Here is a 20918-nt window from a genome sequence, read left to right on the forward strand (position 1 = left end):
TCTTCGGGTGTGCTCGAGAGGGTGTCTGCCGTAGCACCCCTAACGAGATAGCGGCGTTTCGCGCAGTCGTTATTGCGAGTCATATCAGCAAAGCAATCACTTTCTCAGCAGCAAGCAGTGCGAGCCCAGCGGCAGCTCTACATGAAGGTACCGACAGCCCAGGAAGGCCGCCCCCATCCCGCCAGCGTACACGAGACTTCCAGGGCACCCTGGACGACATCGAGGGATTGGAATAATTGGCAATCACCGTGTCACAGCGCTCGTTGGTCTAGGGGTATGATTCCTGCTTAGGGTGCAGGAGGTCCCGGGTTCAAATCCCGGACGAGCCCTAGCGTTTTGTGCAAACTGATCGCACGTCAGTGGCTGAGTCAGCGCAAAAAGCTCGCCGTCAATATCAAATGAACTTCTTATTCGATGTGAGCAATTGACACTCTGGTCCGACGCGTTAAAAAAAAAAATAAAAAAAAAAAGTGGCTAGGGTACCTGGCTCTCACCCAGGAGGCGCGGGTTCGATTCCCGGTACCGGAAATGCGCATTTTGTTGCTCCTCTTATGCGACTTGGCCCGACTTAGCTCGACTGACGCTACGCTGACGCTTGCAGAAAACTACGTTAAGTACGATTCGTGGTAACAAGTGACGGCGAGAGCGATGCGACACCTGTCCACCTCTTATCGAGGCACCTAACTGTGGTCAACAAAGCTGGAGGACTGCAAGACATTGCCACGGGGGTTGAATGCAGCTAACCACACTGCTTAGTGTCCTAACAGTGGAGACAGGTTCAAAAAAAAAAAAAAAAAAATGGGTATAATTCCTGCTTAGGGTGCAGGAGGTCCCGGGTTCAAATCCCGGACGAGCCAACGCGTTTTGTGCAAACTGATCGCACGTCAGTGGCTGAGTCAGCGCAAAAAGCTCGCCGTCAATATCAAACGAATTTCTTATTCGACGTGAGCAATTGACACTCTGGTCCGACGCGTGAAGGCGATTACGAAGGTTTCGGGTACAGGTGGTAGCAGATGCATGTTAGTAAGTCTTGCTTAAAGTGATGAAAAAGTGTTTCCGCCCGGGATCGAACCGGGGACCTTCTGCGTGTTAGGCAGACGTGATAACCGCTACACCACGGAAACTGCTTGTGTGCACCGTACTGCACAGACAACTTGTAGTGATGTTGCCATCGTAACTAAAAAATTCAATAAATGTGGTACTTGCAAAACGAAGGGACGTGCGGCAGATCCACACACGAAGTGGCTCATTGGAGGACAATACGACATAGGCAGGAAAATACTGTTCCCGCCCGGGATCGAACCGGGGACCTTCTGCGTGTGAAGCAGACGTGATAACCGCTACACTACGGAAACGACGGACACGACGAGTCCATCCTTTTTCACTCAAACTTGCCTCAGCCTTTCTATCGTCGGCGAATGCACACACGACAGATCTTTTGTCAGCCTGGAACCCATCACAGCCGAGGGCTCAAGAAGTCTTCGGGGTGCTCGAGAGGGTGTCTGCCGTAGCACCCCTAACGAGATAGCGGCGTTTCGCGCAGTCGTTATTGCGAGTCATATCAGCAAAGCAATCACTTTCTCAGCAGCAAGCAGTGCGAGCCCAGCGGCAGCTCTACATGAAGGTACCGACAGCCCAGGAAGGCCGCCCCCATCCCGCCAGCGTACACGAGACTTCCAGGGCACCCTGGACGACATCGAGGGATTGGAATAATTGGCAATCACCGTGTCACAGCGCTCGTTGGTCTAGGGGTATGATTCCTGCTTAGGGTGCAGGAGGTCCCGGGTTCAAATCCCGGACGAGCCCTAGCGTTTTGTGCAAACTGATCGCACGTCAGTGGCTGAGTCAGCGCAAAAAGCTCGCCGTCAATATCAAATGAACTTCTTATTCGATGTGAGCAATTGACACTCTGGTCCGACGCGTTAAAAAAAAAAATAAAAAAAAAAAAGTGGCTAGGGTACCTGGCTCTCACCCAGGAGGCGCGGGTTCGATTCCCGGTACCGGAAATGCGCATTTTGTTGCTCCTCTTATGCGACTTGGCCCGACTTAGCTCGACTGACGCTACGCTGACGCTTGCAGAAAACTACGTTAAGTACGATTCGTGGTAACAAGTGACGGCGAGAGCGATGCGACACCTGTCCACCTCTTATCGAGGCACCTAACTGTGGTCAACAAAGCTGGAGGACTGCAAGACATTGCCACGGGGGTTGAATGCAGCTAACCACACTGCTTAGTGTCCTAACAGTGGAGACAGGTTCAAAAAAAAAAAAAAAAAAAATGGGTATAATTCCTGCTTAGGGTGCAGGAGGTCCCGGGTTCAAATCCCGGACGAGCCAACGCGTTTTGTGCAAACTGATCGCACGTCAGTGGCTGAGTCAGCGCAAAAAGCTCGCCGTCAATATCAAACGAATTTCTTATTCGACGTGAGCAATTGACACTCTGGTCCGACGCGTGAAGGCGATTACGAAGGTTTCGGGTACAGGTGGTAGCAGATGCATGTTAGTAAGTCTTGCTTAAAGTGATGAAAAAGTGTTTCCGCCCGGGATCGAACCGGGGACCTTCTGCGTGTTAGGCAGACGTGATAACCGCTACACCACGGAAACTGCTTGTGTGCACCGTACTGCACAGACAACTTGTAGTGATGTTGCCATCGTAACTAAAAAATTCAATAAATGTGGTACTTGCAAAACGAAGGGACGTGCGGCAGATCCACACACGAAGTGGCTCATTGGAGGACAATACGACATAGGCAGGAAAATACTGTTCCCGCCCGGGATCGAACCGGGGACCTTCTGCGTGTGAAGCAGACGTGATAACCGCTACACTACGGAAACGACGGACACGACGAGTCCATCCTTTTTCACTCAAACTTGCCTCAGCCTTTCTATCGTCGGCGAATGCACACACGACAGATCTTTTGTCAGCCTGGAACCCATCACAGCCGAGGGCTCAAGAAGTCTTCGGGGTGCTCGAGAGGGTGTCTGCCGTAGCACCCCTAACGAGATAGCGGCGTTTCGCGCAGTCGTTATTGCGAGTCATATCAGCAAAGCAATCACTTTCTCAGCAGCAAGCAGTGCGAGCCCAGCGGCAGCTCTACATGAAGGTACCGACAGCCCAGGAAGGCCGCCCCCATCCCGCCAGCGTACACGAGACTTCCAGGGCACCCTGGACGACATCGAGGGATTGGAATAATTGGCAATCACCGTGTCACAGCGCTCGTTGGTCTAGGGGTATGATTCCTGCTTAGGGTGCAGGAGGTCCCGGGTTCAAATCCCGGACGAGCCCTAGCGTTTTGTGCAAACTGATCGCACGTCAGTGGCTGAGTCAGCGCAAAAAGCTCGCCGTCAATATCAAATGAACTTCTTATTCGATGTGAGCAATTGACACTCTGGTCCGACGCGTTAAAAAAAAAAATAAAAAAAAACAAAGTGGCTAGGGTACCTGGCTCTCACCCAGGAGGCGCGGGTTCGATTCCCGGTACCGGAAATGCGCATTTTGTTGCTCCTCTTATGCGACTTGGCCCGACTTAGCTCGACTGACGCTACGCTGACGCTTGCAGAAAACTACGTTAAGTACGATTCGTGGTAACAAGTGACGGCGAGAGCGATGCGACACCTGTCCACCTCTTATCGAGGCACCTAACTGTGGTCAACAAAGCTGGAGGACTGCAAGACATTGCCACGGGGGTTGAATGCAGCTAACCACACTGCTTAGTGTCCTAACAGTGGAGACAGGTTCAAAAAAAAAAAAAAAAAAAATGGGTATAATTCCTGCTTAGGGTGCAGGAGGTCCCGGGTTCAAATCCCGGACGAGCCAACGCGTTTTGTGCAAACTGATCGCACGTCAGTGGCTGAGTCAGCGCAAAAAGCTCGCCGTCAATATCAAACGAATTTCTTATTCGACGTGAGCAATTGACACTCTGGTCCGACGCGTGAAGGCGATTACGAAGGTTTCGGGTACAGGTGGTAGCAGATGCATGTTAGTAAGTCTTGCTTAAAGTGATGAAAAAGTGTTTCCGCCCGGGATCGAACCGGGGACCTTCTGCGTGTTAGGCAGACGTGATAACCGCTACACCACGGAAACTGCTTGTGTGCACCGTACTGCACAGACAACTTGTAGTGATGTTGCCATCGTAACTAAAAAATTCAATAAATGTGGTACTTGCAAAACGAAGGGACGTGCGGCAGATCCACACACGAAGTGGCTCATTGGAGGACAATACGACATAGGCAGGAAAATACTGTTCCCGCCCGGGATCGAACCGGGGACCTTCTGCGTGTGAAGCAGACGTGATAACCGCTACACTACGGAAACGACGGACACGACGAGTCCATCCTTTTTCACTCAAACTTGCCTCAGCCTTTCTATCGTCGGCGAATGCACACACGACAGATCTTTTGTCAGCCTGGAACCCATCACAGCCGAGGGCTCAAGAAGTCTTCGGGGTGCTCGAGAGGGTGTCTGCCGTAGCACCCCTAACGAGATAGCGGCGTTTCGCGCAGTCGTTATTGCGAGTCATATCAGCAAAGCAATCACTTTCTCAGCAGCAAGCAGTGCGAGCCCAGCGGCAGCTCTACATGAAGGTACCGACAGCCCAGGAAGGCCGCCCCCATCCCGCCAGCGTACACGAGACTTCCAGGGCACCCTGGACGACATCGAGGGATTGGAATAATTGGCAATCACCGTGTCACAGCGCTCGTTGGTCTAGGGGTATGATTCCTGCTTAGGGTGCAGGAGGTCCCGGGTTCAAATCCCGGACGAGCCCTAGCGTTTTGTGCAAACTGATCGCACGTCAGTGGCTGAGTCAGCGCAAAAAGCTCGCCGTCAATATCAAATGAACTTCTTATTCGATGTGAGCAATTGACACTCTGGTCCGACGCGTTAAAAAAAAAAATAAAAAAAAACAAAGTGGCTAGGGTACCTGGCTCTCACCCAGGAGGCGCGGGTTCGATTCCCGGTACCGGAAATGCGCATTTTGTTGCTCCTCTTATGCGACTTGGCCCGACTTAGCTCGACTGACGCTACGCTGACGCTTGCAGAAAACTACGTTAAGTACGATTCGTGGTAACAAGTGACGGCGAGAGCGATGCGACACCTGTCCACCTCTTATCGAGGCACCTAACTGTGGTCAACAAAGCTGGAGGACTGCAAGACATTGCCACGGGGGTTGAATGCAGCTAACCACACTGCTTAGTGTCCTAACAGTGGAGACAGGTTCAAAAAAAAAAAAAAAAAAAATGGGTATAATTCCTGCTTAGGGTGCAGGAGGTCCCGGGTTCAAATCCCGGACGAGCCAACGCGTTTTGTGCAAACTGATCGCACGTCAGTGGCTGAGTCAGCGCAAAAAGCTCGCCGTCAATATCAAACGAATTTCTTATTCGACGTGAGCAATTGACACTCTGGTCCGACGCGTGAAGGCGATTACGAAGGTTTCGGGTACAGGTGGTAGCAGATGCATGTTAGTAAGTCTTGCTTAAAGTGATGAAAAAGTGTTTCCGCCCGGGATCGAACCGGGGACCTTCTGCGTGTTAGGCAGACGTGATAACCGCTACACCACGGAAACTGCTTGTGTGCACCGTACTGCACAGACAACTTGTAGTGATGTTGCCATCGTAACTAAAAAATTCAATAAATGTGGTACTTGCAAAACGAAGGGACGTGCGGCAGATCCACACACGAAGTGGCTCATTGGAGGACAATACGACATAGGCAGGAAAATACTGTTCCCGCCCGGGATCGAACCGGGGACCTTCTGCGTGTGAAGCAGACGTGATAACCGCTACACTACGGAAACGACGGACACGACGAGTCCATCCTTTTTCACTCAAACTTGCCTCAGCCTTTCTATCGTCGGCGAATGCACACACGACAGATCTTTTGTCAGCCTGGAACCCATCACAGCCGAGGGCTCAAGAAGTCTTCGGGGTGCTCGAGAGGGTGTCTGCCGTAGCACCCCTAACGAGATAGCGGCGTTTCGCGCAGTCGTTATTGCGAGTCATATCAGCAAAGCAATCACTTTCTCAGCAGCAAGCAGTGCGAGCCCAGCGGCAGCTCTACATGAAGGTACCGACAGCCCAGGAAGGCCGCCCCCATCCCGCCAGCGTACACGAGACTTCCAGGGCACCCTGGACGACATCGAGGGATTGGAATAATTGGCAATCACCGTGTCACAGCGCTCGTTGGTCTAGGGGTATGATTCCTGCTTAGGGTGCAGGAGGTCCCGGGTTCAAATCCCGGACGAGCCCTAGCGTTTTGTGCAAACTGATCGCACGTCAGTGGCTGAGTCAGCGCAAAAAGCTCGCCGTCAATATCAAATGAACTTCTTATTCGATGTGAGCAATTGACACTCTGGTCCGACGCGTTAAAAAAAAAAATAAAAAAAAAAAGTGGCTAGGGTACCTGGCTCTCACCCAGGAGGCGCGGGTTCGATTCCCGGTACCGGAAATGCGCATTTTGTTGCTCCTCTTATGCGACTTGGCCCGACTTAGCTCGACTGACGCTACGCTGACGCTTGCAGAAAACTACGTTAAGTACGATTCGTGGTAACAAGTGACGGCGAGAGCGATGCGACACCTGTCCACCTCTTATCGAGGCACCTAACTGTGGTCAACAAAGCTGGAGGACTGCAAGACATTGCCACGGGGGTTGAATGCAGCTAACCACACTGCTTAGTGTCCTAACAGTGGAGACAGGTTCAAAAAAAAAAAAAAAAAAAATGGGTATAATTCCTGCTTAGGGTGCAGGAGGTCCCGGGTTCAAATCCCGGACGAGCCAACGCGTTTTGTGCAAACTGATCGCACGTCAGTGGCTGAGTCAGCGCAAAAAGCTCGCCGTCAATATCAAACGAATTTCTTATTCGACGTGAGCAATTGACACTCTGGTCCGACGCGTGAAGGCGATTACGAAGGTTTCGGGTACAGGTGGTAGCAGATGCATGTTAGTAAGTCTTGCTTAAAGTGATGAAAAAGTGTTTCCGCCCGGGATCGAACCGGGGACCTTCTGCGTGTTAGGCAGACGTGATAACCGCTACACCACGGAAACTGCTTGTGTGCACCGTACTGCACAGACAACTTGTAGTGATGTTGCCATCGTAACTAAAAAATTCAATAAATGTGGTACTTGCAAAACGAAGGGACGTGCGGCAGATCCACACACGAAGTGGCTCATTGGAGGACAATACGACATAGGCAGGAAAATACTGTTCCCGCCCGGGATCGAACCGGGGACCTTCTGCGTGTGAAGCAGACGTGATAACCGCTACACTACGGAAACGACGGACACGACGAGTCCATCCTTTTTCACTCAAACTTGCCTCAGCCTTTCTATCGTCGGCGAATGCACACACGACAGATCTTTTGTCAGCCTGGAACCCATCACAGCCGAGGGCTCAAGAAGTCTTCGGGGTGCTCGAGAGGGTGTCTGCCGTAGCACCCCTAACGAGATAGCGGCGTTTCGCGCAGTCGTTATTGCGAGTCATATCAGCAAAGCAATCACTTTCTCAGCAGCAAGCAGTGCGAGCCCAGCGGCAGCTCTACATGAAGGTACCGACAGCCCAGGAAGGCCGCCCCCATCCCGCCAGCGTACACGAGACTTCCAGGGCACCCTGGACGACATCGAGGGATTGGAATAATTGGCAATCACCGTGTCACAGCGCTCGTTGGTCTAGGGGTATGATTCCTGCTTAGGGTGCAGGAGGTCCCGGGTTCAAATCCCGGACGAGCCCTAGCGTTTTGTGCAAACTGATCGCACGTCAGTGGCTGAGTCAGCGCAAAAAGCTCGCCGTCAATATCAAATGAACTTCTTATTCGATGTGAGCAATTGACACTCTGGTCCGACGCGTTAAAAAAAAAAATAAAAAAAACAAAGTGGCTAGGGTACCTGGCTCTCACCCAGGAGGCGCGGGTTCGATTCCCGGTACCGGAAATGCGCATTTTGTTGCTCCTCTTATGCGACTTGGCCCGACTTAGCTCGACTGACGCTACGCTGACGCTTGCAGAAAACTACGTTAAGTACGATTCGTGGTAACAAGTGACGGCGAGAGCGATGCGACACCTGTCCACCTCTTATCGAGGCACCTAACTGTGGTCAACAAAGCTGGAGGACTGCAAGACATTGCCACGGGGGTTGAATGCAGCTAACCACACTGCTTAGTGTCCTAACAGTGGAGACAGGTTCAAAAAAAAAAAAAAAAAAAATGGGTATAATTCCTGCTTAGGGTGCAGGAGGTCCCGGGTTCAAATCCCGGACGAGCCAACGCGTTTTGTGCAAACTGATCGCACGTCAGTGGCTGAGTCAGCGCAAAAAGCTCGCCGTCAATATCAAACGAATTTCTTATTCGACGTGAGCAATTGACACTCTGGTCCGACGCGTGAAGGCGATTACGAAGGTTTCGGGTACAGGTGGTAGCAGATGCATGTTAGTAAGTCTTGCTTAAAGTGATGAAAAAGTGTTTCCGCCCGGGATCGAACCGGGGACCTTCTGCGTGTTAGGCAGACGTGATAACCGCTACACCACGGAAACTGCTTGTGTGCACCGTACTGCACAGACAACTTGTAGTGATGTTGCCATCGTAACTAAAAAATTCAATAAATGTGGTACTTGCAAAACGAAGGGACGTGCGGCAGATCCACACACGAAGTGGCTCATTGGAGGACAATACGACATAGGCAGGAAAATACTGTTCCCGCCCGGGATCGAACCGGGGACCTTCTGCGTGTGAAGCAGACGTGATAACCGCTACACTACGGAAACGACGGACACGACGAGTCCATCCTTTTTCACTCAAACTTGCCTCAGCCTTTCTATCGTCGGCGAATGCACACACGACAGATCTTTTGTCAGCCTGGAACCCATCACAGCCGAGGGCTCAAGAAGTCTTCGGGGTGCTCGAGAGGGTGTCTGCCGTAGCACCCCTAACGAGATAGCGGCGTTTCGCGCAGTCGTTATTGCGAGTCATATCAGCAAAGCAATCACTTTCTCAGCAGCAAGCAGTGCGAGCCCAGCGGCAGCTCTACATGAAGGTACCGACAGCCCAGGAAGGCCGCCCCCATCCCGCCAGCGTACACGAGACTTCCAGGGCACCCTGGACGACATCGAGGGATTGGAATAATTGGCAATCACCGTGTCACAGCGCTCGTTGGTCTAGGGGTATGATTCCTGCTTAGGGTGCAGGAGGTCCCGGGTTCAAATCCCGGACGAGCCCTAGCGTTTTGTGCAAACTGATCGCACGTCAGTGGCTGAGTCAGCGCAAAAAGCTCGCCGTCAATATCAAATGAACTTCTTATTCGATGTGAGCAATTGACACTCTGGTCCGACGCGTTAAAAAAAAAAATAAAAAAAAAAAGTGGCTAGGGTACCTGGCTCTCACCCAGGAGGCGCGGGTTCGATTCCCGGTACCGGAAATGCGCATTTTGTTGCTCCTCTTATGCGACTTGGCCCGACTTAGCTCGACTGACGCTACGCTGACGCTTGCAGAAAACTACGTTAAGTACGATTCGTGGTAACAAGTGACGGCGAGAGCGATGCGACACCTGTCCACCTCTTATCGAGGCACCTAACTGTGGTCAACAAAGCTGGAGGACTGCAAGACATTGCCACGGGGGTTGAATGCAGCTAACCACACTGCTTAGTGTCCTAACAGTGGAGACAGGTTCAAAAAAAAAAAAAAAAAAAATGGGTATAATTCCTGCTTAGGGTGCAGGAGGTCCCGGGTTCAAATCCCGGACGAGCCAACGCGTTTTGTGCAAACTGATCGCACGTCAGTGGCTGAGTCAGCGCAAAAAGCTCGCCGTCAATATCAAACGAATTTCTTATTCGACGTGAGCAATTGACACTCTGGTCCGACGCGTGAAGGCGATTACGAAGGTTTCGGGTACAGGTGGTAGCAGATGCATGTTAGTAAGTCTTGCTTAAAGTGATGAAAAAGTGTTTCCGCCCGGGATCGAACCGGGGACCTTCTGCGTGTTAGGCAGACGTGATAACCGCTACACCACGGAAACTGCTTGTGTGCACCGTACTGCACAGACAACTTGTAGTGATGTTGCCATCGTAACTAAAAAATTCAATAAATGTGGTACTTGCAAAACGAAGGGACGTGCGGCAGATCCACACACGAAGTGGCTCATTGGAGGACAATACGACATAGGCAGGAAAATACTGTTCCCGCCCGGGATCGAACCGGGGACCTTCTGCGTGTGAAGCAGACGTGATAACCGCTACACTACGGAAACGACGGACACGACGAGTCCATCCTTTTTCACTCAAACTTGCCTCAGCCTTTCTATCGTCGGCGAATGCACACACGACAGATCTTTTGTCAGCCTGGAACCCATCACAGCCGAGGGCTCAAGAAGTCTTCGGGGTGCTCGAGAGGGTGTCTGCCGTAGCACCCCTAACGAGATAGCGGCGTTTCGCGCAGTCGTTATTGCGAGTCATATCAGCAAAGCAATCACTTTCTCAGCAGCAAGCAGTGCGAGCCCAGCGGCAGCTCTACATGAAGGTACCGACAGCCCAGGAAGGCCGCCCCCATCCCGCCAGCGTACACGAGACTTCCAGGGCACCCTGGACGACATCGAGGGATTGGAATAATTGGCAATCACCGTGTCACAGCGCTCGTTGGTCTAGGGGTATGATTCCTGCTTAGGGTGCAGGAGGTCCCGGGTTCAAATCCCGGACGAGCCCTAGCGTTTTGTGCAAACTGATCGCACGTCAGTGGCTGAGTCAGCGCAAAAAGCTCGCCGTCAATATCAAATGAACTTCTTATTCGATGTGAGCAATTGACACTCTGGTCCGACGCGTTAAAAAAAAAAATAAAAAAAAAAAGTGGCTAGGGTACCTGGCTCTCACCCAGGAGGCGCGGGTTCGATTCCCGGTACCGGAAATGCGCATTTTGTTGCTCCTCTTATGCGACTTGGCCCGACTTAGCTCGACTGACGCTACGCTGACGCTTGCAGAAAACTACGTTAAGTACGATTCGTGGTAACAAGTGACGGCGAGAGCGATGCGACACCTGTCCACCTCTTATCGAGGCACCTAACTGTGGTCAACAAAGCTGGAGGACTGCAAGACATTGCCACGGGGGTTGAATGCAGCTAACCACACTGCTTAGTGTCCTAACAGTGGAGACAGGTTCAAAAAAAAAAAAAAAAAAAATGGGTATAATTCCTGCTTAGGGTGCAGGAGGTCCCGGGTTCAAATCCCGGACGAGCCAACGCGTTTTGTGCAAACTGATCGCACGTCAGTGGCTGAGTCAGCGCAAAAAGCTCGCCGTCAATATCAAACGAATTTCTTATTCGACGTGAGCAATTGACACTCTGGTCCGACGCGTGAAGGCGATTACGAAGGTTTCGGGTACAGGTGGTAGCAGATGCATGTTAGTAAGTCTTGCTTAAAGTGATGAAAAAGTGTTTCCGCCCGGGATCGAACCGGGGACCTTCTGCGTGTTAGGCAGACGTGATAACCGCTACACCACGGAAACTGCTTGTGTGCACCGTACTGCACAGACAACTTGTAGTGATGTTGCCATCGTAACTAAAAAATTCAATAAATGTGGTACTTGCAAAACGAAGGGACGTGCGGCAGATCCACACACGAAGTGGCTCATTGGAGGACAATACGACATAGGCAGGAAAATACTGTTCCCGCCCGGGATCGAACCGGGGACCTTCTGCGTGTGAAGCAGACGTGATAACCGCTACACTACGGAAACGACGGACACGACGAGTCCATCCTTTTTCACTCAAACTTGCCTCAGCCTTTCTATCGTCGGCGAATGCACACACGACAGATCTTTTGTCAGCCTGGAACCCATCACAGCCGAGGGCTCAAGAAGTCTTCGGGGTGCTCGAGAGGGTGTCTGCCGTAGCACCCCTAACGAGATAGCGGCGTTTCGCGCAGTCGTTATTGCGAGTCATATCAGCAAAGCAATCACTTTCTCAGCAGCAAGCAGTGCGAGCCCAGCGGCAGCTCTACATGAAGGTACCGACAGCCCAGGAAGGCCGCCCCCATCCCGCCAGCGTACACGAGACTTCCAGGGCACCCTGGACGACATCGAGGGATTGGAATAATTGGCAATCACCGTGTCACAGCGCTCGTTGGTCTAGGGGTATGATTCCTGCTTAGGGTGCAGGAGGTCCCGGGTTCAAATCCCGGACGAGCCCTAGCGTTTTGTGCAAACTGATCGCACGTCAGTGGCTGAGTCAGCGCAAAAAGCTCGCCGTCAATATCAAATGAACTTCTTATTCGATGTGAGCAATTGACACTCTGGTCCGACGCGTTAAAAAAAAAAATAAAAAAAAAAAGTGGCTAGGGTACCTGGCTCTCACCCAGGAGGCGCGGGTTCGATTCCCGGTACCGGAAATGCGCATTTTGTTGCTCCTCTTATGCGACTTGGCCCGACTTAGCTCGACTGACGCTACGCTGACGCTTGCAGAAAACTACGTTAAGTACGATTCGTGGTAACAAGTGACGGCGAGAGCGATGCGACACCTGTCCACCTCTTATCGAGGCACCTAACTGTGGTCAACAAAGCTGGAGGACTGCAAGACATTGCCACGGGGGTTGAATGCAGCTAACCACACTGCTTAGTGTCCTAACAGTGGAGACAGGTTCAAAAAAAAAAAAAAAAAAAATGGGTATAATTCCTGCTTAGGGTGCAGGAGGTCCCGGGTTCAAATCCCGGACGAGCCAACGCGTTTTGTGCAAACTGATCGCACGTCAGTGGCTGAGTCAGCGCAAAAAGCTCGCCGTCAATATCAAACGAATTTCTTATTCGACGTGAGCAATTGACACTCTGGTCCGACGCGTGAAGGCGATTACGAAGGTTTCGGGTACAGGTGGTAGCAGATGCATGTTAGTAAGTCTTGCTTAAAGTGATGAAAAAGTGTTTCCGCCCGGGATCGAACCGGGGACCTTCTGCGTGTTAGGCAGACGTGATAACCGCTACACCACGGAAACTGCTTGTGTGCACCGTACTGCACAGACAACTTGTAGTGATGTTGCCATCGTAACTAAAAAATTCAATAAATGTGGTACTTGCAAAACGAAGGGACGTGCGGCAGATCCACACACGAAGTGGCTCATTGGAGGACAATACGACATAGGCAGGAAAATACTGTTCCCGCCCGGGATCGAACCGGGGACCTTCTGCGTGTGAAGCAGACGTGATAACCGCTACACTACGGAAACGACGGACACGACGAGTCCATCCTTTTTCACTCAAACTTGCCTCAGCCTTTCTATCGTCGGCGAATGCACACACGACAGATCTTTTGTCAGCCTGGAACCCATCACAGCCGAGGGCTCAAGAAGTCTTCGGGGTGCTCGAGAGGGTGTCTGCCGTAGCACCCCTAACGAGATAGCGGCGTTTCGCGCAGTCGTTATTGCGAGTCATATCAGCAAAGCAATCACTTTCTCAGCAGCAAGCAGTGCGAGCCCAGCGGCAGCTCTACATGAAGGTACCGACAGCCCAGGAAGGCCGCCCCCATCCCGCCAGCGTACACGAGACTTCCAGGGCACCCTGGACGACATCGAGGGATTGGAATAATTGGCAATCACCGTGTCACAGCGCTCGTTGGTCTAGGGGTATGATTCCTGCTTAGGGTGCAGGAGGTCCCGGGTTCAAATCCCGGACGAGCCCTAGCGTTTTGTGCAAACTGATCGCACGTCAGTGGCTGAGTCAGCGCAAAAAGCTCGCCGTCAATATCAAATGAACTTCTTATTCGATGTGAGCAATTGACACTCTGGTCCGACGCGTTAAAAAAAAAAATAAAAAAAAAAAGTGGCTAGGGTACCTGGCTCTCACCCAGGAGGCGCGGGTTCGATTCCCGGTACCGGAAATGCGCATTTTGTTGCTCCTCTTATGCGACTTGGCCCGACTTAGCTCGACTGACGCTACGCTGACGCTTGCAGAAAACTACGTTAAGTACGATTCGTGGTAACAAGTGACGGCGAGAGCGATGCGACACCTGTCCACCTCTTATCGAGGCACCTAACTGTGGTCAACAAAGCTGGAGGACTGCAAGACATTGCCACGGGGGTTGAATGCAGCTAACCACACTGCTTAGTGTCCTAACAGTGGAGACAGGTTCAAAAAAAAAAAAAAAAAAAATGGGTATAATTCCTGCTTAGGGTGCAGGAGGTCCCGGGTTCAAATCCCGGACGAGCCAACGCGTTTTGTGCAAACTGATCGCACGTCAGTGGCTGAGTCAGCGCAAAAAGCTCGCCGTCAATATCAAACGAATTTCTTATTCGACGTGAGCAATTGACACTCTGGTCCGACGCGTGAAGGCGATTACGAAGGTTTCGGGTACAGGTGGTAGCAGATGCATGTTAGTAAGTCTTGCTTAAAGTGATGAAAAAGTGTTTCCGCCCGGGATCGAACCGGGGACCTTCTGCGTGTTAGGCAGACGTGATAACCGCTACACCACGGAAACTGCTTGTGTGCACCGTACTGCACAGACAACTTGTAGTGATGTTGCCATCGTAACTAAAAAATTCAATAAATGTGGTACTTGCAAAACGAAGGGACGTGCGGCAGATCCACACACGAAGTGGCTCATTGGAGGACAATACGACATAGGCAGGAAAATACTGTTCCCGCCCGGGATCGAACCGGGGACCTTCTGCGTGTGAAGCAGACGTGATAACCGCTACACTACGGAAACGACGGACACGACGAGTCCATCCTTTTTCACTCAAACTTGCCTCAGCCTTTCTATCGTCGGCGAATGCACACACGACAGATCTTTTGTCAGCCTGGAACCCATCACAGCCGAGGGCTCAAGAAGTCTTCGGGGTGCTCGAGAGGGTGTCTGCCGTAGCACCCCTAACGAGATAGCGGCGTTTCGCGCAGTCGTTATTGCGAGTCATATCAGCAAAGCAATCACTTTCTCAGCAGCAAGCAGTGCGAGCCCAGCGGCAGCTCTACATGAAGGTACCGACAGCCCAGGAAGGCCGCCCCCATCCCGCCAGCGTACACGAGACTTCCAGGGCACCCTGGACGACATCGAGGGATTGGAATAATTGGCAATCACCGTGTCACAGCGCTCGTTGGTCTAGGGGTATGATTCCTGCTTAGGGTGCAGGAGGTCCCGGGTTCAAATCCCGGACGAGCCCTAGCGTTTTGTGCAAACTGATCGCACGTCAGTGGCTGAGTCAGCGCAAAAAGCTCGCCGTCAATATCAAATGAACTTCTTATTCGATGTGAGCAATTGACACTCTGGTCCGACGCGTTAAAAAAAAAAATAAAAAAACAAAGTGGCTAGGGTACCTGGCTCTCACCCAGGAGGCGCGGGTTCGATTCCCGGTACCGGAAATGCGCATTTTGTTGCTCCTCTTATGCGACTTGGCCCGACTTAGCTCGACTGACGCTACGCTGACGCTTGCAGAAAACTACGTTAAGTACGATTCGTGGTAACAAGTGACGGCGAGAGCGATGCGACACCTGTCCACCTCTTATCGAGGCACCTAACTGTGGTCAACAAAGCTGGAGGACTGCAAGACATTGCCACGGGGGTTGAATGCAGCTAACCACACTGCTTAGTGTCCTAACAGTGGAGACAGGTTCAAAAAAAAAAAAAAAAAAAATGGGTATAATTCCTGCTTAGGGTGCAGGAGGTCCCGGGTTCAAATCCCGGACGAGCCAACGCGTTTTGTGCAAACTGATCGCACGTCAGTGGCTGAGTCAGCGCAAAAAGCTCGCCGTCAATATCAAACGAATTTCTTATTCGACGTGAGCAATTGACACTCTGGTCCGACGCGTGAAGGCGATTACGAAGGTTTCGGGTACAGGTGGTAGCAGATGCATGTTAGTAAGTCTTGCTTAAAGTGATGAAAAAGTGTTTCCGCCCGGGATCGAACCGGGGACCTTCTGCGTGTTAGGCAGACGTGATAACCGCTACACCACGGAAACTGCTTGTGTGCACCGTACTGCACAGACAACTTGTAGTGATGTTGCCATCGTAACTAAAAAATTCAATAAATGTGGTACTTGCAAAACGAAGGGACGTGCGGCAGATCCACACACGAAGTGGCTCATTGGAGGACAATACGACATAGGCAGGAAAATACTGTTCCCGCCCGGGATCGAACCGGGGACCTTCTGCGTGTGAAGCAGACGTGATAACCGCTACACTACGGAAACGACGGACACGACGAGTCCATCCTTTTTCACTCAAACTTGCCTCAGCCTTTCTATCGTCGGCGAATGCACACACGACAGATCTTTTGTCAGCCTGGAACCCATCACAGCCGAGGGCTCAAGAAGTCTTCGGGGTGCTCGAGAGGGTGTCTGCCGTAGCACCCCTAACGAGATAGCGGCGTTTCGCGCAGTCGTTATTGCGAGTCATATCAGCAAAGCAATCACTTTCTCAGCAGCAAGCAGTGCGAGCCCAGCGGCAGCTCTACATGAAGGTACCGACAGCCCAGGAAGGCCGCCCCCATCCCGCCAGCGTACACGAGACTTCCAGGGCACCCTGGACGACATCGAGGGATTGGAATAATTGGCAATCACCGTGTCACAGCGCTCGTTGGTCTAGGGGTATGATTCCTGCTTAGGGTGCAGGAGGTCCCGGGTTCAAATCCCGGACGAGCCCTAGCGTTTTGTGCAAACTGATCGCACGTCAGTGGCTGAGTCAGCGCAAAAAGCTCGCCGTCAATATCAAATGAACTTCTTATTCGATGTGAGCAATTGACACTCTGGTCCGACGCGTTAAAAAAAAAAATAAAAAAAAAAAGTGGCTAGGGTACCTGGCTCTCACCCAGGAGGCGCGGGTTCGATTCCCGGTACCGGAAATGCGCATTTTGTTGCTCCTCTTATGCGACTTGGCCCGACTTAGCTCGACTGACGCTACGCTGACGCTTGCAGAAAACTACGTTAAGTACGATTCGTGGTAACAAGTGACGGCGAGAGCGATGCGACACCTGTCCACCTCTTATCGAGGCACCTAACTGTGGTCAACAAAGCTGGAGGACTGCAAGACATTGCCACGGGGGTTGAATGCAGCTAACCACACTGCTTAGTGTCCTAACAGTGGAGACAGGTTCAAAAAAAAAAAAAAAAAAAAATGGGTATAATTCCTGCTTAGGGTGCAGGAGGTCCCGGGTTCAAATCCCGGACGAGCCAACGCGTTTTGTGCAAACTGATCGCACGTCAGTGGCTGAGTCAGCGCAAAAAGCTCGCCGTCAATATCAAACGAATTTCTTATTCGACGTGAGCAATTGACACTCTGGTCCGACGCGTGAAGGCGATTACGAAGGTTTCGGGTACAGGTGGTAGCAGATGCATGTTAGTAAGTCTTGCTTAAAGTGATGAAAAAGTGTTTCCGCCCGGGATCGAACCGGGGACCTTCTGCGTGTTAGGCAGACGTGATAACCGCTACACCACGGAAACTGCTTGTGTGCACCGTACTGCACAGACAACTTGTAGTGATGTTGCCATCGTAACTAAAAAATTCAATAAATGTGGTACTTGCAAAACGAAGGGACGTGCGGCAGATCCACACACGAAGTGGCTCATTGGAGGACAATACGACATAGGCAGGAAAATACTGTTCCCGCCCGGGATCGAACCGGGGACCTTCTGCGTGTGAAGCAGACGTGATAACCGCTACACTACGGAAACGACGGACACGACGAGTCCATCCTTTTTCACTCAAACTTGCCTCAGCCTTTCTATCGTCGGCGAATGCACACACGACAGATCTTTTGTCAGCCTGGAACCCATCACAGCCGAGGGCTCAAGAAGTCTTCGGGGTGCTCGAGAGGGTGTCTGCCGTAGCACCCCTAACGAGATAGCGGCGTTTCGCGCAGTCGTTATTGCGAGTCATATCAGCAAAGCAATCACTTTCTCAGCAGCAAGCAGTGCGAGCCCAGCGGCAGCTCTACATGAAGGTACCGACAGCCCAGGAAGGCCGCCCCCATCCCGCCAGCGTACACGAGACTTCCAGGGCACCCTGGACGACATCGAGGGATTGGAATAATTGGCAATCACCGTGTCACAGCGCTCGTTGGTCTAGGGGTATGATTCCTGCTTAGGGTGCAGGAGGTCCCGGGTTCAAATCCCGGACGAGCCCTAGCGTTTTGTGCAAACTGATCGCACGTCAGTGGCTGAGTCAGCGCAAAAAGCTCGCCGTCAATATCAAATGAACTTCTTATTCGATGTGAGCAATTGACACTCTGGTCCGACGCGTTAAAAAAAAAATAAAAAAAAAAAAGTGGCTAGGGTACCTGGCTCTCACCCAGGAGGCGCGGGTTCGATTCCCGGTACCGGAAATGCGCATTTTGTTGCTCCTCTTATGCGACTTGGCCCGACTTAGCTCGACTGACGCTACGCTGACGCTTGCAGAAAACTACGTTAAGTACGATTCGTGGTAACAAGTGACGGCGAGAGCGATGCGACACCTGTCCACCTCTTATCGAGGCACCTAACTGTGGTCAACAAAGCTGGAGGACTGCAAGACATTGCCACGGGGGTTGAATGCAGCTAACCACACTGCTTAGTGTCCTAACAGTGGAGACAGGTTCAAAAAAAAAAAAAAAAAAAAATGGGTATAATTCCTGCTTAGGGTGCAGGAGGTCCCGGGTTCAAATCCCGGACGAGCCAACGCGTTTTGTGCAAACTGATCGCACGTCAGTGGCTGAGTCAGCGCAAAAAGCTCGCCGTCAATATCAAACGAATTTCTTATTCGACGTGAGCAATTGACACTCTGGTCCGACGCGTGAAGGCGATTACGAAGGTTTCGGGTACAGGTGGTAGCAGATGCATGTTAGTAAGTCTTGCTTAAAGTGATGAAAAAGTGTTTCCGCCCGGGATCGAACCGGGGACCTTCTGCGTGTTAGGCAGACGTGATAACCGCTACACCACGGAAACTGCTTGTGTGCACCGTACTGCACAGACAACTTGTAGTGATGTTGCCATCGTAACTAAAAAATTCAATAAATGTGGTACTTGCAAAACGAAGGGACGTGCGGCAGATCCACACACGAAGTGGCTCATTGGAGGACAATACGACATAGGCAGGAAAATACTGTTCCCGCCCGGGATCGAACCGGGGACCTTCTGCGTGTGAAGCAGACGTGATAACCGCTACACTACGGAAACGACGGACACGACGAGTCCATCCTTTTTCACTCAAACTTGCCTCAGCCTTTCTATCGTCGGCGAATGCACACACGACAGATCTTTTGTCAGCCTGGAACCCATCACAGCCGAGGGCTCAAGAAGTCTTCGGGGTGCTCGAGAGGGTGTCTGCCGTAGCACCCCTAACGAGATAGCGGCGTTTCGCGCAGTCGTTATTGCGAGTCATATCAGCAAAGCAATCACTTTCTCAGCAGCAAGCAGTGCGAGCCCAGCGGCAGCTCTACATGAAGGTACCGACAGCCCAGGAAGGCCGCCCCCATCCCGCCAGCGTACACGAGACTTCCAGGGCACCCTGGACGACATCGAGGGATTGGAATAATTGGCAATCACCGTGTCACAGCGCTCGTTGGTCTAGGGGTATGATTCCTGCTTAGGGTGCAGGAGGTCCCGGGTTCAAATCCCGGACGAGCCCTAGCGTTTTGTGCAAACTGATCGCACGTCAGTGGCTGAGTCAGCGCAAAAAGCTCGCCGTCAATATCAAATGAACTTCTTATTCGATGTGAGCAATTGACACTCTGGTCCGACGCGTTAAAAAAAAAAATAAAAAAAAAAAGTGGCTAGGGTACCTGGCTCTCACCCAGGAGGCGCGGGTTCGATTCCCGGTACCGGAAATGCGCATTTTGTTGCTCCTCTTATGCGACTTGGCCCGACTTAGCTCGACTGACGCTACGCTGACGCTTGCAGAAAACTACGTTAAGTACGATTCGTGGTAACAAGTGACGGCGAGAGCGATGCGACACCTGTCCACCTCTTATCGAGGCACCTAACTGTGGTCAACAAAGCTGGAGGACTGCAAGACATTGCCACGGGGGTTGAATGCAGCTAACCACACTGCTTAGTGTCCTAACAGTGGAGACAGGTTCAAAAAAAAAAAAAAAAAAAAATGGGTATAATTCCTGCTTAGGGTGCAGGAGGTCCCGGGTTCAAATCCCGGACGAGCCAACGCGTTTTGTGCAAACTGATCGCACGTCAGTGGCTGAGTCAGCGCAAAAAGCTCGCCGTCAATATCAAACGAATTTCTTATTCGACGTGAGCAATTGACACTCTGGTCCGACGCGTGAAGGCGATTACGAAGGTTTCGGGTACAGGTGGTAGCAGATGCATGTTAGTAAGTCTTGCTTAAAGTGATGAAAAAGTGTTTCCGCCCGGGATCGAACCGGGGACCTTCTGCGTGTTAGGCAGACGTGATAACCGCTACACCACGGAAACTGCTTGTGTGCACCGTACTGCACAGACAACTTGTAGTGATGTTGCCATCGTAACTAAAAAATTCAATAAATGTGGTACTTGCAAAACGAAGGGACGTGCGGCAGATCCACACACGAAGTGGCTCATTGGAGGACAATACGACATAGGCAGGAAAATACTGTTCCCGCCCGGGATCGAACCGGGGACCTTCTGCGTGTGAAGCAGACGTGATAACCGCTACACTACGGAAACGACGGACACGACGAGTCCATCCTTTTTCACTCAAACTTGCCTCAGCCTTTCTATCGTCGGCGAATGCACACACGACAGATCTTTTGTCAGCCTGGAACCCATCACAGCCGAGGGCTCAAGAAGTCTTCGGGGTGCTCGAGAGGGTGTCTGCCGTAGCACCCCTAACGAGATAGCGGCGTTTCGCGCAGTCGTTATTGCGAGTCATATCAGCAAAGCAATCACTTTCTCAGCAGCAAGCAGTGCGAGCCCAGCGGCAGCTCTACATGAAGGTACCGACAGCCCAGGAAGGCCGCCCCCATCCCGCCAGCGTACACGAGACTTCCAGGGCACCCTGGACGAC

At 51.8% G+C, this 20918-nt stretch overlaps 42 non-coding genes across 42 annotated transcripts; 14 read left to right on the plus strand and 28 right to left on the minus strand.

The window, feature by feature from the left end:
* Positions 1–257: 257 nt before the first annotated feature.
* On the plus strand, positions 258–331 carry Trnap-agg. Its single transcript has one exon. It is a non-coding gene; the product is annotated as a tRNA-Pro (tRNA).
* Positions 332–1051: 720 nt separating this feature from the next.
* Positions 1052–1124, minus strand: Trnav-aac. The gene has a single exon. It is a non-coding gene; the product is annotated as a tRNA-Val (tRNA).
* Positions 1125–1282: 158 nt separating this feature from the next.
* Trnav-cac lies at positions 1283–1355 on the minus strand. The gene has a single exon. It is a non-coding gene; the product is annotated as a tRNA-Val (tRNA).
* Positions 1356–1734: 379 nt separating this feature from the next.
* Trnap-agg lies at positions 1735–1808 on the plus strand. The gene has a single exon. It is a non-coding gene; the product is annotated as a tRNA-Pro (tRNA).
* A 722-nt stretch (positions 1809–2530) lies between these two features.
* On the minus strand, positions 2531–2603 carry Trnav-aac. The gene has a single exon. It is a non-coding gene; the product is annotated as a tRNA-Val (tRNA).
* Positions 2604–2761: 158 nt separating this feature from the next.
* Positions 2762–2834, minus strand: Trnav-cac. Its single transcript has one exon. It is a non-coding gene; the product is annotated as a tRNA-Val (tRNA).
* Positions 2835–3213: 379 nt separating this feature from the next.
* Trnap-agg lies at positions 3214–3287 on the plus strand. The gene has a single exon. It is a non-coding gene; the product is annotated as a tRNA-Pro (tRNA).
* Positions 3288–4010: 723 nt separating this feature from the next.
* Positions 4011–4083, minus strand: Trnav-aac. Its single transcript has one exon. It is a non-coding gene; the product is annotated as a tRNA-Val (tRNA).
* A 158-nt stretch (positions 4084–4241) lies between these two features.
* Trnav-cac lies at positions 4242–4314 on the minus strand. The gene has a single exon. It is a non-coding gene; the product is annotated as a tRNA-Val (tRNA).
* Positions 4315–4693: 379 nt separating this feature from the next.
* On the plus strand, positions 4694–4767 carry Trnap-agg. Its single transcript has one exon. It is a non-coding gene; the product is annotated as a tRNA-Pro (tRNA).
* Positions 4768–5490: 723 nt separating this feature from the next.
* Positions 5491–5563, minus strand: Trnav-aac. Its single transcript has one exon. It is a non-coding gene; the product is annotated as a tRNA-Val (tRNA).
* Positions 5564–5721: 158 nt separating this feature from the next.
* On the minus strand, positions 5722–5794 carry Trnav-cac. Its single transcript has one exon. It is a non-coding gene; the product is annotated as a tRNA-Val (tRNA).
* A 379-nt stretch (positions 5795–6173) lies between these two features.
* Positions 6174–6247, plus strand: Trnap-agg. The gene has a single exon. It is a non-coding gene; the product is annotated as a tRNA-Pro (tRNA).
* A 721-nt stretch (positions 6248–6968) lies between these two features.
* Trnav-aac lies at positions 6969–7041 on the minus strand. Its single transcript has one exon. It is a non-coding gene; the product is annotated as a tRNA-Val (tRNA).
* Positions 7042–7199: 158 nt separating this feature from the next.
* Positions 7200–7272, minus strand: Trnav-cac. Its single transcript has one exon. It is a non-coding gene; the product is annotated as a tRNA-Val (tRNA).
* A 379-nt stretch (positions 7273–7651) lies between these two features.
* Trnap-agg lies at positions 7652–7725 on the plus strand. Its single transcript has one exon. It is a non-coding gene; the product is annotated as a tRNA-Pro (tRNA).
* A 722-nt stretch (positions 7726–8447) lies between these two features.
* Positions 8448–8520, minus strand: Trnav-aac. The gene has a single exon. It is a non-coding gene; the product is annotated as a tRNA-Val (tRNA).
* A 158-nt stretch (positions 8521–8678) lies between these two features.
* Positions 8679–8751, minus strand: Trnav-cac. The gene has a single exon. It is a non-coding gene; the product is annotated as a tRNA-Val (tRNA).
* A 379-nt stretch (positions 8752–9130) lies between these two features.
* On the plus strand, positions 9131–9204 carry Trnap-agg. The gene has a single exon. It is a non-coding gene; the product is annotated as a tRNA-Pro (tRNA).
* A 721-nt stretch (positions 9205–9925) lies between these two features.
* Trnav-aac lies at positions 9926–9998 on the minus strand. The gene has a single exon. It is a non-coding gene; the product is annotated as a tRNA-Val (tRNA).
* Positions 9999–10156: 158 nt separating this feature from the next.
* On the minus strand, positions 10157–10229 carry Trnav-cac. Its single transcript has one exon. It is a non-coding gene; the product is annotated as a tRNA-Val (tRNA).
* A 379-nt stretch (positions 10230–10608) lies between these two features.
* Trnap-agg lies at positions 10609–10682 on the plus strand. Its single transcript has one exon. It is a non-coding gene; the product is annotated as a tRNA-Pro (tRNA).
* Positions 10683–11403: 721 nt separating this feature from the next.
* Positions 11404–11476, minus strand: Trnav-aac. The gene has a single exon. It is a non-coding gene; the product is annotated as a tRNA-Val (tRNA).
* A 158-nt stretch (positions 11477–11634) lies between these two features.
* Trnav-cac lies at positions 11635–11707 on the minus strand. The gene has a single exon. It is a non-coding gene; the product is annotated as a tRNA-Val (tRNA).
* A 379-nt stretch (positions 11708–12086) lies between these two features.
* Positions 12087–12160, plus strand: Trnap-agg. The gene has a single exon. It is a non-coding gene; the product is annotated as a tRNA-Pro (tRNA).
* A 721-nt stretch (positions 12161–12881) lies between these two features.
* On the minus strand, positions 12882–12954 carry Trnav-aac. Its single transcript has one exon. It is a non-coding gene; the product is annotated as a tRNA-Val (tRNA).
* Positions 12955–13112: 158 nt separating this feature from the next.
* Trnav-cac lies at positions 13113–13185 on the minus strand. Its single transcript has one exon. It is a non-coding gene; the product is annotated as a tRNA-Val (tRNA).
* Positions 13186–13564: 379 nt separating this feature from the next.
* Positions 13565–13638, plus strand: Trnap-agg. Its single transcript has one exon. It is a non-coding gene; the product is annotated as a tRNA-Pro (tRNA).
* A 721-nt stretch (positions 13639–14359) lies between these two features.
* On the minus strand, positions 14360–14432 carry Trnav-aac. The gene has a single exon. It is a non-coding gene; the product is annotated as a tRNA-Val (tRNA).
* Positions 14433–14590: 158 nt separating this feature from the next.
* On the minus strand, positions 14591–14663 carry Trnav-cac. Its single transcript has one exon. It is a non-coding gene; the product is annotated as a tRNA-Val (tRNA).
* Positions 14664–15042: 379 nt separating this feature from the next.
* On the plus strand, positions 15043–15116 carry Trnap-agg. Its single transcript has one exon. It is a non-coding gene; the product is annotated as a tRNA-Pro (tRNA).
* Positions 15117–15837: 721 nt separating this feature from the next.
* Positions 15838–15910, minus strand: Trnav-aac. Its single transcript has one exon. It is a non-coding gene; the product is annotated as a tRNA-Val (tRNA).
* A 158-nt stretch (positions 15911–16068) lies between these two features.
* On the minus strand, positions 16069–16141 carry Trnav-cac. Its single transcript has one exon. It is a non-coding gene; the product is annotated as a tRNA-Val (tRNA).
* A 379-nt stretch (positions 16142–16520) lies between these two features.
* On the plus strand, positions 16521–16594 carry Trnap-agg. The gene has a single exon. It is a non-coding gene; the product is annotated as a tRNA-Pro (tRNA).
* Positions 16595–17316: 722 nt separating this feature from the next.
* Trnav-aac lies at positions 17317–17389 on the minus strand. The gene has a single exon. It is a non-coding gene; the product is annotated as a tRNA-Val (tRNA).
* A 158-nt stretch (positions 17390–17547) lies between these two features.
* On the minus strand, positions 17548–17620 carry Trnav-cac. The gene has a single exon. It is a non-coding gene; the product is annotated as a tRNA-Val (tRNA).
* Positions 17621–17999: 379 nt separating this feature from the next.
* Positions 18000–18073, plus strand: Trnap-agg. Its single transcript has one exon. It is a non-coding gene; the product is annotated as a tRNA-Pro (tRNA).
* Positions 18074–18795: 722 nt separating this feature from the next.
* Trnav-aac lies at positions 18796–18868 on the minus strand. The gene has a single exon. It is a non-coding gene; the product is annotated as a tRNA-Val (tRNA).
* A 158-nt stretch (positions 18869–19026) lies between these two features.
* Trnav-cac lies at positions 19027–19099 on the minus strand. The gene has a single exon. It is a non-coding gene; the product is annotated as a tRNA-Val (tRNA).
* Positions 19100–19478: 379 nt separating this feature from the next.
* Trnap-agg lies at positions 19479–19552 on the plus strand. The gene has a single exon. It is a non-coding gene; the product is annotated as a tRNA-Pro (tRNA).
* Positions 19553–20274: 722 nt separating this feature from the next.
* Trnav-aac lies at positions 20275–20347 on the minus strand. Its single transcript has one exon. It is a non-coding gene; the product is annotated as a tRNA-Val (tRNA).
* A 158-nt stretch (positions 20348–20505) lies between these two features.
* Positions 20506–20578, minus strand: Trnav-cac. The gene has a single exon. It is a non-coding gene; the product is annotated as a tRNA-Val (tRNA).
* Positions 20579–20918: the final 340 nt, after the last annotated feature.

Source organism: Schistocerca piceifrons, unplaced genomic scaffold (assembly GCF_021461385.2).
Source record: "Schistocerca piceifrons isolate TAMUIC-IGC-003096 unplaced genomic scaffold, iqSchPice1.1 HiC_scaffold_658, whole genome shotgun sequence".
NCBI lineage: Eukaryota > Metazoa > Arthropoda > Insecta > Orthoptera > Acrididae > Schistocerca > Schistocerca piceifrons.